A 13775-nucleotide genomic window follows, 5' to 3' on the forward strand; every position below is an offset into this window, starting at 1 on the left:
TCACTGTATGTATGTATGTATGTATGTATGTATGTATGTATGTATGTATGTATGTATGTGTGTATGTGATTTATATCCTGCTACTCCAATACAATGGCTTGTGGCGGGTCACAAAGTCCTCATTAAAATCCCATTAAGGCAACTGTAAGCTGCTTTGGATTGAGCCTCTTGTGGTGCAGAGTGGTAAGGCAGCAGTCATGCAGTCTGAAAGCTCTGCCCATGAGGCTGGGAGTTCAATCCCAGCAGCTGGCTCAAGGTTGACTCAGCCTTCCATCCTTCCGAGGTCGGTAAAATGAGTACCCAGCTTGCTGGGGGGTAAAATGGTAATGACTGGGGAAGGCACTGGCAAACCACCCTGTATTGAGTCTGCCATGAAAACGCTGGAGGGCGTCACCCCAAGGGTCAGACATGACTCGGTGCTTGCACAGGGGATACCTTTACCTTTACCTTTTAAGCCGCTTTGAGCCTCCTTCGGGTAGGGAAAAGCGGCATATAAGAACCAACTCTTCTTCTTCTTCTTCTTCTTCTTCTTCTTAAGCCCCTCGTTAAAAGGCCATACCAATACAATACAGAAAACCACAGCGAACAAGGCAATAAAAACTCAATCCCCACGCCCCAAAAGACATACCCACTTTTGGCGAGGGAGAGGAGGCCTAGCTGGCAACAACCCAGGTACGAGCACTTAATGCTTGTGGAGGTAAAATGGAGGAAAGAGACCCCCCCCACCCTCCACGTACAATGCTCAGAACTCCTTGGAGAAATAGTGTAATATAAGAAATTGGTTGGGTTTTTTTTTCCCCTCCTCACGAGCATCACTCACCTGACTGGGTGGACAATCTATTTACTCAGGGGACACAGGGAATAAAAATGGTGTTAGGAAATTAACAGCTTTCTAAGGACGCACGCTGTTTTAAGAGTGATGGCGCAGCACCGAATAATGGAGTACAAAGGGACTAACGATATTTTAAAACGTAAGGCGAGGAACGCACGGCCCAGGCACGCAGTAAAAGTCAAGGTACACGGATTATAAATGTCTCCGGTGCCCTCATTTGCTAAAATAATCCCCTCGGTCTCAAAGGAAGCCGTGGGACATGCATCGATTGGAACCCCTGACAGAAATTTCATCAGTGCACGTTGAGGGAGAGGCAGCTACAGTCTGAGAGATGCTGGTCAAGAAAGTAGGCAGCACCACTGAACCTCAGAGCTTTTCTCTACCCGAAGGAGTCTCAAAGCAGCTTGCAATTGCCTTCCCTTTCCTCTCCCCACAACAGACACCCTGTGAGGTGGGTGAGGCTGAGAGAGCCCTGATATTCCTGCTCAGTCAGAAGAGCTTGATCAGCGCTGTGGCGAGCCCAAGGTCACCCAGCTGGCTGCATGTGGGGGAGGAGCAGGGAATCAAACTTGGCATGCCAGATTAGAAGTCGGCGCTCCTAACCACTACAAGAAGCTGCACTCTTTCTTTAGTCTTTTGGAATGACTTGTGGGTGAAGAAGTTCTCACACCAGATGAGGCCTCAAAAGCGATCAGTGATCAGAAGAAACCTGAAGATTTTTTAGGCAACTGAGATCCTAGTTTCTATGACAAAGCCGCTTCCATTATTCTCCTCCAATTTGTCCTCACAAGAACCCTGTGAGGTAGGCTAGGCTGAGAATTTGTGACTGGCTCAAGGACAAGCATCAATGACAAAGAAAGAATTCAAACTTGGGCCCACCAGACCTTGGGATGTCAGCCTCCAAGTGGGACCTTGGGGTCCCTTGAAACAGACATCATTTCCCCTGGTGAAAATATCTGCATAGAACAGCCTTTTAAATCTTTTGACCATGGATTAACCCCTGAAATATATTTCAGGCTTCAAGTAACCCCCAGGAAGTGATGTCAGCTGGCCATGCCTCCCAGTCACACCCTCAGAAATCACGTGTTTATAGTGTGCATGTTATCACTAATAAGATAAAATGCTTGTTAAATAAATAGTTATTTTCATTTTTGTGCATGCAGTACCTTGCCTGAGCAAAATAAGCTTCCTCAACCCAGAGCTGGTAACCTTATCCAGATCCTAGTATACATTCTAACCACTACAACAGACTTGGTGTCGGCTGGATCTTACAAATTGCAAGTAGAAGACTGCAGTGAAGAGAAGGAGTTGAGCTGAATAACCTCTGCATCCAGTCTCCAATGTCAGAACAAGCTCCTACAAGAGGCAGAGAGAAAATTTCACCCAATCTTTCCTGCCCCGTGCAGTGTCCCTGAGCCATGTGGCTTTTTGTCCATGAGGGACTCCCCATACCCAGCAGTAGTGTTTTCGGGTTGACAGTGGGTTTGCTGGGGAACATCCCCCTCTACAAGTGCCTTCCACTTATAGGGTGCAGATCCCAACCCAAAGTTTCTTTGCAAGACGGGCCAATTTTATGCTATTAGAACCACCCGTGACGCATTGCTTGGAAATAATACAAAATGTATCTTAGGGATGTTGACAAAGCTAATGGATTTTTGGTTGGCTGCATGGTTTAATTTAGTATCTGTAATTACATAGAGTCAATATGTTGGATATTTCAATTACTCTTCCTTAATTACTATTTGTTTACAATGTAAAATATATCATTATCCCGCAGAGCATATGTAAAGGCAGACAGGTACATGATTCATAATGGCCTAACTAGTTTCCCCGATAAAAAATAAACACAGAAACACATTTCAAAGCAAAATCTGTCCGGATCTTGTCATTATCTCTAAAGCAAGATTGCTAAGAACCAAGCCATAACTTGGTTCGCACAGGGAAAACTATGGTTTGTTATTAGGGGAATAAACTTGGGGAAATCCTTCAGCTTGTGCAACCTGTCCCATCCTTCTGTCTTTTAGGGTGCAAACTCAGAAATTTAACATGCTCTCCATTAATGCAAATGGTAGTTTGTTGTTTTGCCCAGATCACAAACTGTGGTTTGTTCTGTTGGAATATGCAAGATCTGCATTAGGCATAACTGAGCAGAAGATAAAGGGTGTCCTTCAGAGGGCATCAGAGATGTATATCTAGCATAAAGAGGATAAGAACTTCCTGAAGATCTTCAAATGATCTCCTCCAGTGTTCAACAGGAGACTTCCTGCTTTTTTAGCACATTTCCTCCCTACATACCTCCAGAAGTGTTGTCGAACAACAGAAGAATGACCGCAGACATCAGCTAGCTAGTTAGTTATGTCTCTTTCTCTCTCTTTCTTCTGAATAAAAACTATGCCCTTTCTCGGCATATTCAAACTCTGCCAACATGTTCTCCGCCCTCTAAAGCAGGATTCTGAATCTGTGTTTGATTTTGGCTTGAAATCCTATTCTGGAGGAGAGTCAGTCTTCATTGGGAGACACAAGTCAGGTGGTCTCAAGTTGCCCAGGGGTTGCTGCCAGCCCTAGGGTGGCCAATCTCCAGGTGAGACCCAGAGAGCTCCCAGAATTACAACCAAACTCCAGGCACAGAGAGCAGTTTCCCTGGAGAAAATGGCAGCTTCGGAAGGTGGATTCTGTGGCCTTAGAAATCCTAAATTGCCATTTGGCAGGACTGTGGGGAACAGGCTGAGAGCAAACCGACTGCAATCAATCGGCTGGAAGGCGGAGGAGACCTTGGAGGCCATTCTGCCCCCCACATGGGACTGGAGCCCAGCTGTCCTTGGCTGCCTTAGCTAAGAGCCCTGGTGGGGAGGGGGGGTGATCCTGGCCCCAGCATTTTTGCTGGAGAAGCGACTCAGCACCTCTTCCCACAGGGCTTTCTCCCACCATCAACGAACGTCGATGCGCTGTGGCAGTGTCTAATACCATAGCCATGTGTGATTGGAGAGGGCAGGAGGAGAAAGGAGGAGCACAGGATCCTGAGGTTTTATCAGGGTCTTGGAGCAAACAAGCAGCCCCTCTGGTCATTTGTTCCTATCAGTGAATCTGGTTCTAGTTACCATTGACCTGTGAAGTTAATAGACCTGTCATTCATGAATGTGCCTTGTCTTTTTAAAAAGCCATCTCGTGGTCATGGAATCTATAAACTAATGAGGCAGCGTGTGGAAGTATTTCCTCCCCCCCCCCTCCCCAAATCATGAACATCCTGCCAATTGATTTCACTGTGTCATGAATTAAGAATCATTTCCCTACCTGCACACTCCAGCCTGTTTATTATTCTACAGACTACCCATGTCCTCGCCCCCCTCCTAGTTGCCTTCCCCCTCAAATAAACAGCCCCAGACGTTTAGCCTTTCCACATAGGGGTGATAAACCCAATTCCTTTGAGTCTTTTGGTTGCTGTTATCTACATTTTTCCTGGTGTTAGGCCATTCTTTTTGAGGCAAGAAAGAGATATACACACAAACTGTATGTCATAAATATGGCCACATGATAGATTAATGTAATGACATAAAGATACTTGCTGTTTCAATATCTCCCCATCCCCAAATCGCTAAGAAATTAACATGGTATAAACTAGGAATGCTTTGAGGGTCAAACTGCAGCAAAAAAAATTGCATTAAAAGAAATATATTTATTACTAGGGACAAAGTCTGTTGCATTCAGGAATACAACAGGCACCAGATTGGGCGGGGGGGGGGGTGGAAGAACTCTGCAGATGGCCTCCCCCTCCCCCCCAGGACCTGGAAAGGCTGCAGGCTGGAGGCCCCTGGGAAGGGAACTCACCAGCAGGAGCAGCTCTCATGCAGCAGGGATCTGCAGCCTCTGAGCCTCAGAGGGAAGTGGAAGGAGGAGGGGGTGGTCAGGGGTGGGGGACAGAAGGTGATTGGCTGGTCGCTGGACAGACAGGCAAGTCAGTTGGAGGAGGAGGCAATCAGGGGCGGGACAGCCACCCTGAGTGGGTGTTAAGCGTTGATTGGCACTTAAGCCATGAGACCAGGTCCTCCTCCTAGGCCTTACCAGAAACATTAAGTGGAACAGATATGGTGTATCCAATAAAATAATTAAAAGCACTGGGCCTGATTATCAGGCCATATTAAGAGTAATCTAAAATAAGCTAAATAGAAGTTGTTTGTGTGGTTTTATTTGCAAATTGATAACACATACATTGGAAAATGCTTCAAATACTTATGCCAGATTATAATATCAATGAATGAATTACGTGTGAGTACAGTTTGGCCAGCTAACATCCAACCATACAGTATATGAGATGATATTGCTTAGTCAAGATTGGTTTATATTATTTTCTATATGCAGTTCTCAAAACTATGTTATATACTACTGACCACTGAGGAAGGTCTTTTGGCCTGAAACGTGTATGGTCTTCTGCTGGTCATTTGATAGTTTCATCTACTTTGTATAGGGAATTATAACAGCTCATGGTAAACTTATTTCTATGTCTATGTTTTGATTGTTGCAGAAACCTGTTGGACAGTGACCACGCCACCATCCTGGGATTTTCTCTGACAATGTGAACATTGTGCTTGTTACCAAAAATAGACTTGTCTCTAGAATACCGGATAGGGAAATCAGTGATCCTAGGAGATGTGCTAAACGAGAGTGGTAACAGGTGAAATCTTCACCTGGGTATAGAGCAGGAGCATCCTAGTCAGAAAACTCAGGCAGAGGCAAATTTTAAGATAAAGCCAAAAGATTTTTTAAATTAAAAAACAAAATAATATCTCTAATATGCCTTCACATGATTTAAACTAACACAGTAATACAAGAGGAAAGTAAAGGGTCGAGGTGGTGCAATAGAGGATGAATATTTGGGGCTAGGAAAAGATTAATAGATGCATCGAAATCTGAAAGGCAGAAGAACAGCAAAATGACCAGCATGCTAGCTCGGTGTGTGGTCTTGTTCCAGGAATGCCACACACAAGACCGGGCCAAGTGTGCTCACTTAAATAGCCAATTTAGTGTCCTAAGGCTAAGCTTGGGTGGTTAGCACCTAAACCACGGGTAGTCAAACTGCGGCCCTCCAGATGTCCATGGACTACAATTCCCAGGAGCCCCCTGCCAGCGAATGCTGGCAGGGGGCTCCTGGGAATTGTAGTCCATGGACATCTGGAGGGCCGCAGTTTGACTACCCCTGACCTAAACCAATAAGCTTGAATTAATTACCAGTGTCAAGTAAAGGAATGGAGACTTGCGAATGGTTCTAGCAAGTCTGTGACAAAAGATCTTTGACTGGATAACCAGAAAACCTCTGGAGTGATAGAAGTCATTGAGGAGTTTTCTCAGGTAATCACAACATTTGAATTCTTACCTGCATGGGTGTTCAGGTGTGAAGAGCCATAATGTAAAAGTGGGCTTGATGATCTGGTATTCAAGGATGGGGAAGCAACTGAGGTAGGCAAATTGATTAGGGAAAGAATTAGGAAAAGAATGACCATAGGCGTGCGAAGTAGCACTAGACTATCACAGATATTAACAAACTGTCAGAGACCAATATACTATTGTCCATTCATTCAAGGGTGAGGGAAAAGGTCAATGAACAGATCCCTTGTGCAATTAATTTTGTCACTCTGCATACTCTAAAATCCTCCTAGAGGGATATGGCATCTTATTGGAGCAAGCAGGTTTTATCCCTGGCTTGCAAAGCATGTCTGGGGAAGATCCCTGGCCTAGCCAGACTTTGCTAAAGATACACCAGAAATATTATTAAAAAGGAGGCTTTCTAGCAAATTCCCCTTTGTGCACAGGTCAGAGTCTGGGTCCCTAACATGCTGGGAGGAAACATTTCTCTGAAAATTAAATCTAACCTAATTATTCCGCTGAAGCAGTAATCGAAATAGGCTATTCCAATCCAATTACTACATTTGTCCATTGAACCAGAGCAGTGTCTTTCAAAATGTATTCCTAGGAACCTATGTTCTTTGGGACCTTATATTACGCTAAGCCACAGTAAAGCAAGAGGAAAGGCAGGATATGTGTTTAAATAATAAATAAAGCATCAGTGAAAGTGGTGGGCAAGCTTATCTCAAAAATACCTTTTTTGTTTATGTTTATAATGCCACTGGCCTTCTGTTTTATTTTGCTGCTACCAACCAACATGGTGGAAACCCATTTGGAGTGACTGAGAAGATGTCTTGTTTGCCTTAACTAGTCTGCTCATGAGATCAGGAGAATGCTGGCCCTATTCTAAATTTGGTAATGGAAACATGGAAACAGAGTGCTGGAAGGGACTCTGAAGGTCATCTAGTTTAGCGATCCCCAACCTGTGGGCCGTGGACCACATGTGGTCCATAGACTAATTGGAGGTGGGCCGCGAAGAATGCCTTCTCCTCCCCCAGCCCTTTACTTCAGCCCCCCCCCCCCGGCCCTTTACATTTCGGGTGTCATTGTCTCCCCTCACTCCCAGATGGGACTATCTCGTTGCAGAGAAACAAGCTCAGGGTTCCCATTGATTTGTCATTGTCATGAGTTAAAATTTCCATGAAAATAAAATGTTCCTTATGTTCCTTGTTGTGGAACGTCTGTATCTTAGTTTGAAGGGATGTTTAAACATTACCATAGCGATCAGAAAGCGCCCCCCCCCCACCGGGCCTCAGTAAAATTGTCAAGCATTGAGTGGTCCCCGGTGATAAAAAGGTTGGGGACCACTGATCTAGTTCATCTCCCACACAACATAGGAAATGAAGAAGAAGAAGAAGAAGAAGAAGAAGAAGAAGAAGAAGAAGAAGAAGAAGAAGAAGAAGAAGAAGAAGAAGAAGAAGAAGAGTTGGCTCTTATATGCCCACAAGGACTTGCAGGAGGCATCTCACTTCCCCCTCTATCACTATTTCCTTTTCCTGAAAGGCCCCATAGCCTCACCCTGTTTTCCTCTGTCCTTCTAGGGTTGCCACCCACCAGGTAGGAACTGGAGGTCTCCTGGAATCACAACAGATCTACCAACTACAGAGATGAGTTCCCCTTAGGGATGCCAGATCAACATTGGGAAATCTCTGGAGATTTGGAGGTGGAGGCTTGGGATGGTGAGATTTGGGGAGAGAAGCAGCTCCGTCGTATTCCTGAATGCAAGGGGCTTGGCCCCTAGTAATGCCATAAAGTCCACCCTCCAAAGCAACCATATTCTCTGGAGGAACTGATCGCCGTCATTTCAAAAGCAGATTAGGAAATCCCTGGACATTGGGGGGGGGGGTGAAGTCTTGGGATGGTGAGGTTTGGGGAGAGAAGCAGGGTATCTGTTCCACTATATATTTCTGGTGAGGCCTTGGAGGAGCATGTCTCATGGCCTACCCACTCAAGGTGGCTGTCCCGCCCTTGAGTGCCTCCTCCTCCAACCAGCTTGGCTGTCTGTCCAGCAGCCAGCCAATCGTCTTCTGTCCCCCACCTCTGACCACCCCCCTTCTTCTTCTACTTCCCTCCGAGGCTGCAGTTCTCGGCTGCATGAGAGCTGCCCTTGCTGGTGAGTTCCCTTTCCCGGGGGCCTCCAGCCTGCAGCCTATCCAGGTCCTGGGGGGATGGGGAGGCCATCTGCAGAGGTCTTCCACTACACCCCCCTAATCTAGTGCCCGTTGTATTCCTGAATGCAAGGGGCTTGGCCCCTAGTAATGCCATCAATTCCGCCCTTCAAAGCAAGCGATTTCTCCAAAGGAACTGATTGCCGTCATTTTGAAAGCAGTTGTACTTCCAGGTGTTCTCTAGCCCCCACCGGAAGTCTGGCCCCTCATGTTCCTCTGGAGGAAATAGCTGCTGTGTAGCGTGGAGTGTCTTACAGTATTGCTTCCCTCCTTAGCTGCAAGAGCCTTTGCGTTGCATGAAGCCAGCATCTTGCTTTTTCCTTTCTGTCTTAAAAAAAAGACTATCAATATTTATAGCATGCAGGTGGACCGGAGGAATGAAACTAAAGCCACAGGGCAGCCTATTCTCATTCAAAAAAGACTGTACGAAAGGGATGGCACAGAGGTGCATACTGTGCATACTGAAGCTTCCCTTGGTACAGAACCTGTGGTTTTCTCGGTTACAGAGCACACAGCAGCTTCAGGATGGCTACGGTGTTGAGGGGGAAGTCGCTCCCTGCTCCAGCAGTGCTCCGACACCCCAATTCATCCACGCCCCTAACTTCTGTAAAGAGCAGGAAGTGAGGACACGGGCCTTCCCGCCTCATTTACTTTGAGAGCTTCCGGTGCTTGTGGACAGCCCCTGGTGTTTCCTTCCCAACACTGACCGCGCCATGTGGCAGAGTTGTTTCCCTCCTGTTCACGCGCAAAGAACATTTTGGATGGTTCCTGCAGCTCGGTGAAAGGGCAGAGAGTTCACCTCGCAACGTGGTGGTCATCTCACCGAGCCCACGATCAAGATCAGACCTCTACACACCGGCTCTGGGTCCACAGTCCACCCTTTATCTTCATAAAACTTGTAACAAGTTTGACAAAGAGTTCTGGTGTCCTGCAGAGCTTGCTAAGCGTCTTACATCAATTTTGGTTGGTCCAATGAATGAATGAATGAATGAATGAATGAATGAATGAATGAATGAATGTTTTCATGTCCCACTGTTTCCATGCAGCTCAGGATGAGTGACAGCATAATTAAAACCATTCAATCCTCCACTGATTTACTCCCAGGCAAGGGCGGTGTGTGTGGGGGTTATCCCCAGAGTTTTGGAGCAGATCTGCCCTCAATTTCCGCCTGTGAGGCCACCATTTTCTTTTGGTCTTTTTGCACCCTAACTCTACGCCTGGCAGAAAAGCTCTGGCTTGTGGGTCCTGCAGGGCCCTGCATCTTCTTGGGCAGAGCATTCCACCAGGCCTGGCCAGGGCTAACGTCACCTCCTTTGGGCCAGGAAACTTCAGCAGATGTTGATCATTGGAGGATGTAAGGGAAAAGGCATCCAAATACAAAAGATATTCAATGATTCGTGTTCATGCTTGCGGGATTTTGCTGGGACCAATAGATAGCCGCTCAACTTTTCCATGCGCACAGAATGTGCACGGAGAAGATTTATGTGTATCTGGGTCTCTGCATGGAGGTCTTGTGTCACATGTCGCTTTAAGTGTGTGGCAGAAAGCCAACCCTCTCCCGAATTAAGATTGCTGTCACCCCGGAATATGAATTACGCACACGAGATGCAGCCTATTTCCACACGGAAATAAGTCATAGTTCCAGGGGATGATCTCCCTGACAAGACCACTTAGGGCCGCAGCATCACTGTGTCAAGAGCATAAGCAAGGAGCCAACAGGTCACGGCACACTAAATTCATGCTCCGCGCTTTACAGGAAATCTGAAACATCATGCATAAAATATAGCCCTTTGCGGGATCATAAAAATTCATCATCCAAGTGGGAGTAAGTAAATCAGCTGGATGACAAGCTGCACTAGGACAAGGGGAGGAGGCCCCACAGCCCGCCCTATTCACCCCCCTTGCAGCGAGTGGGGCCGAGGTAGGGCGGAGCACGCAGCGGAGAAGCGCTCAGAGAGAAGGGACGCCATTGGACACCTCTGGGGGACAGCCGACATGAGCAGATGGCAAGCGACAGAAAGTGTGCATTATTCAAGCAGGATGTACTTAAATAAAAGCAAACAAACTATGGCAGCGTCAGCTGACAGTTCAAGGGATGCTGGCAAAAGAGGACGAGAGCTTTTGGAGTGCTTCTGTGTTCGTCTCTCCCCGTTTCAAATTTGAAGGACCTGGGACCGAAGGAGCAAGGAACACACTCCTGGTGCTGTAAGCAGACCTTGCACAGAATAAAGCCGCCAGGATGGGGGATTGATTTGCTATTGCGTCCCATAACCAACGTTCTCTCTCCGGTATCTGTTTTGGCGCTCCAGCCTCCAAACCAGGTACCTACAGGTACCTACAGGCACTCAAGGAAACAGGAAGGCTATAGAAAGAGCCATGTGATGAAGATCCATTGTTCATGATTGTGTATAAATTGGGTTTTTCCCCGGGGTTTCTCAGTTCAGTTCTGCCTCTTGTCCCACCATACCGATATCGCTGTTTTCTGCTGCCCCAGACAGACGAACGCTCTATCTCGATCTACCCCGCAAGGCTGTTGTGTGGATGGCGCTCCCCCCCCTGCCCTGCTACAACCCCTGTGAAAGGGTTGTTTGACTCCCAAAGAGGTCCCAATGCCCAGGTTGAGAACCACTGTAGTGGAAATGGTTCTAGGGACTAGGTGATGCTAAAGAAGTGACGTGTAAGAGTTGTTCGTTTCAGAAAGAGATAATAAAGTCAGGAGCAGCCGAATGAAACCTGCCTTTTGCCTCTTTTCCGTTGGGAGGTATCGGGCCTCTCGATAGACTGAGGTAGGAGCCTTCCGGCAAAGCCAGAGAGCTCTTGGCCTTGCTGGGAAACTGGTGGTCCGTGTGGGCCAGATTAGGGGATCCAGGACCAGCCCGAGATGTCATTTAGTGCCCTCTTTCATTCAAATGGCATTTTCTTTCAATTAAGCTGTGGTTTCAATACGTTAGGAGCCCCTTCGGGGGAGAAAAACCGGATAAAACGTCTCAATACATCAACGGCTACCTTCTCCCGCAGACAGATCCTCCGTCAACCCAATTGTATTATCGCTACGATTATCGTTATGATTTATTTATTGCATTTATTACCCGCTCTTTCCTCTTGGGACTTCAGGGCGAGGCGCGTCATAATTAAAACATACAGGATAAAATATGTGTCAATACAGTCTGCGATAAATAATTTAACTCTCTAAAACGTCTCAAAACAGCCCCGTCCTTGCCTCTTTTGAAATCATGATGGCAAGAAAGGAGAGAAGGGGTAGGGAAGCCTTACCGGCCCCGGATGGTGTAAAACTGGGGCTTTGATAGGGAGAGTCTGTGTATGCGGGGTGGGTGGGGGGGGAGTTTGAGGTGGAAAGAGAGGAGAGCAAAAGCTCCAGGCAGAATCTGAAGTCGACTCTCTCCATTAAGCCGCCCCACCCGAATCTGCTGCTGTTTCCCTAACTATCAGTTTTCTTCACCTAGAACACTTGGAAATAAAAAAGGGACTTTATTAAAAAGCACATTTGAGGCAGCTCTATCTATCTATCTATCTATCTATCTATCTATCTATCTATCTATCTATCTATCTATCTATCTATCTATCCATCTATCCATCTCTCCATCCATCCATCATCCATCCATCCATCCATCCATCATCCATCCATCCATCCATCCATCCATCCATCCATCATCCATCCATCCATCCATCCATCCCTCCCTCCCTCCCTCCCTCCCTCCCTCCCTCCCTCCCTCCCTCCCTCCCTCCCTCCCTCCATCATCCATCCATCCATCCATCCATCCCTCCCTCCATCCATCCATCCATCTGCCAACAACCATTTGCGCAGCTGGGCAATTCAGCAGTGGGAGTTTGCCACTGAGCTGTGAAGAAACCCCTGTGAAGATTGTAAAGATTGTGAAGAACTTTAGTAGAAACATTTGAATTGCTGCTTTAAAGACCAGGAGCCACTGAGGAAGAATCCCTGAAAACGGGACGCGGCTCGATATCGTTATTGTGCATGTCTGAGCCCTGCTTTTGGCTTTTGGCTTGCATTTATGAATAATAAGCAACACAGAATCATCTTTAATTCGTTTACTGTGATAGCATATAGGCCAGGAAATTAAGCATTCATAGGCAAAAAAGAAGTTATATTCAAGCCATCAAGTCAGATTTTTATTTTTTCTAGTGTTTTCTTTCTACAAGCCTTCTAACTTACCTTTAGTTCAGCAATGGAGCAGACTGCAGAAGGAGGTGGTGAGTTCCCCCTCACTGGCGGTCTTTATGCAGCAACTGGACAGATACTTATCCTGGATGCTTTAGGCCAGTGGTCCCCAACCCCCGGTCCGGGGTTCTTGGCTTCTCCTCGTCCTCTTCCCCGGCTGCTGCCCTGCCATTCTGCCACTGGCTCACCTTTGGTGTACTGGTGGCCGCCAAGGCTGGGGCTCCCCCTGCTGGCAGCGCCCCCCAGAGAGCAGTGGGAATTCAGGGGTGCTGACGGGAAAGCAAGTGGAGCAGGGGCTCAGGCAGCGGCGATGTCCCTCAGCATAAGACTACTCCCCCCTGGGCCTCAGTAAAATTGTCAAGTGTTGACCGGTCCCCGGTAATAAAAAGGTTGGGGACCACTGCTTTAGGCTGATCCGGCACTGAACAGGGGGTTGGACTACAAGGCCTGTCTAGCCCCTTCCAACGCTATGATTCTAACTGCATTTCCTCCGGGGTTCTGGCTGCACTTGGGCTCTTTGTCCCCTTCCCTTCCCTTTCGACCTGCAAGGCTGCATCCTCTCACGGGCCTGTGCTTTTGTGCTCCTTGCAGCCTCCCCATTTGTCCGCTACATCACGACGCGGAAGAAACCCCTGGAGGCACGTTGTCGAGCGCTGCCTCTCACTCCACGGTTAGCTCGGAGAAGGCAGCCCCTCATTCAGGCGGGCAGTTCAAAGGAAGGCCGATTTAGTTTAAACAAAGCGGCAGAGGAACTTGTTCAATTAGCAGCACCTGTGAAGGCAGATCAATCTCATTAAGAGTCCGACAACCCACTTCCCGTCTCCTTTCTCAAATTTGTCAGACGCCGGTCGGAAGCAGTGTTAGACAAAACGAGACCGGTGCGCGAGGCTGCCGAAGAACGTAACATCCCGTGTTGAGATTAAATCGCCGCTTTCTCCGGGATCTTGTCTGTGATTGATAGGCCCATATGCATCACACTGACAGCACAATGTGCTGGAATCTTCTCCATTCAGGTTTGAAACAGCCCGTTTAAAAGGTGCTGTTGGACACTCTAAAACAGGGGTGGGCAAACTGTGGCCCTCCAGATATTGTGGGGTTATGACATCTGGAGGGTCACAGTTTGCCCGCCCCTGCTCTAAAATGTGAATGGATGCCCTTAGCAGAAACTCTTATATAC

Source organism: Paroedura picta, chromosome 1 (assembly GCF_049243985.1).
Source record: "Paroedura picta isolate Pp20150507F chromosome 1, Ppicta_v3.0, whole genome shotgun sequence".
In the NCBI taxonomy this organism is placed as follows: domain Eukaryota; kingdom Metazoa; phylum Chordata; class Lepidosauria; order Squamata; family Gekkonidae; genus Paroedura; species Paroedura picta.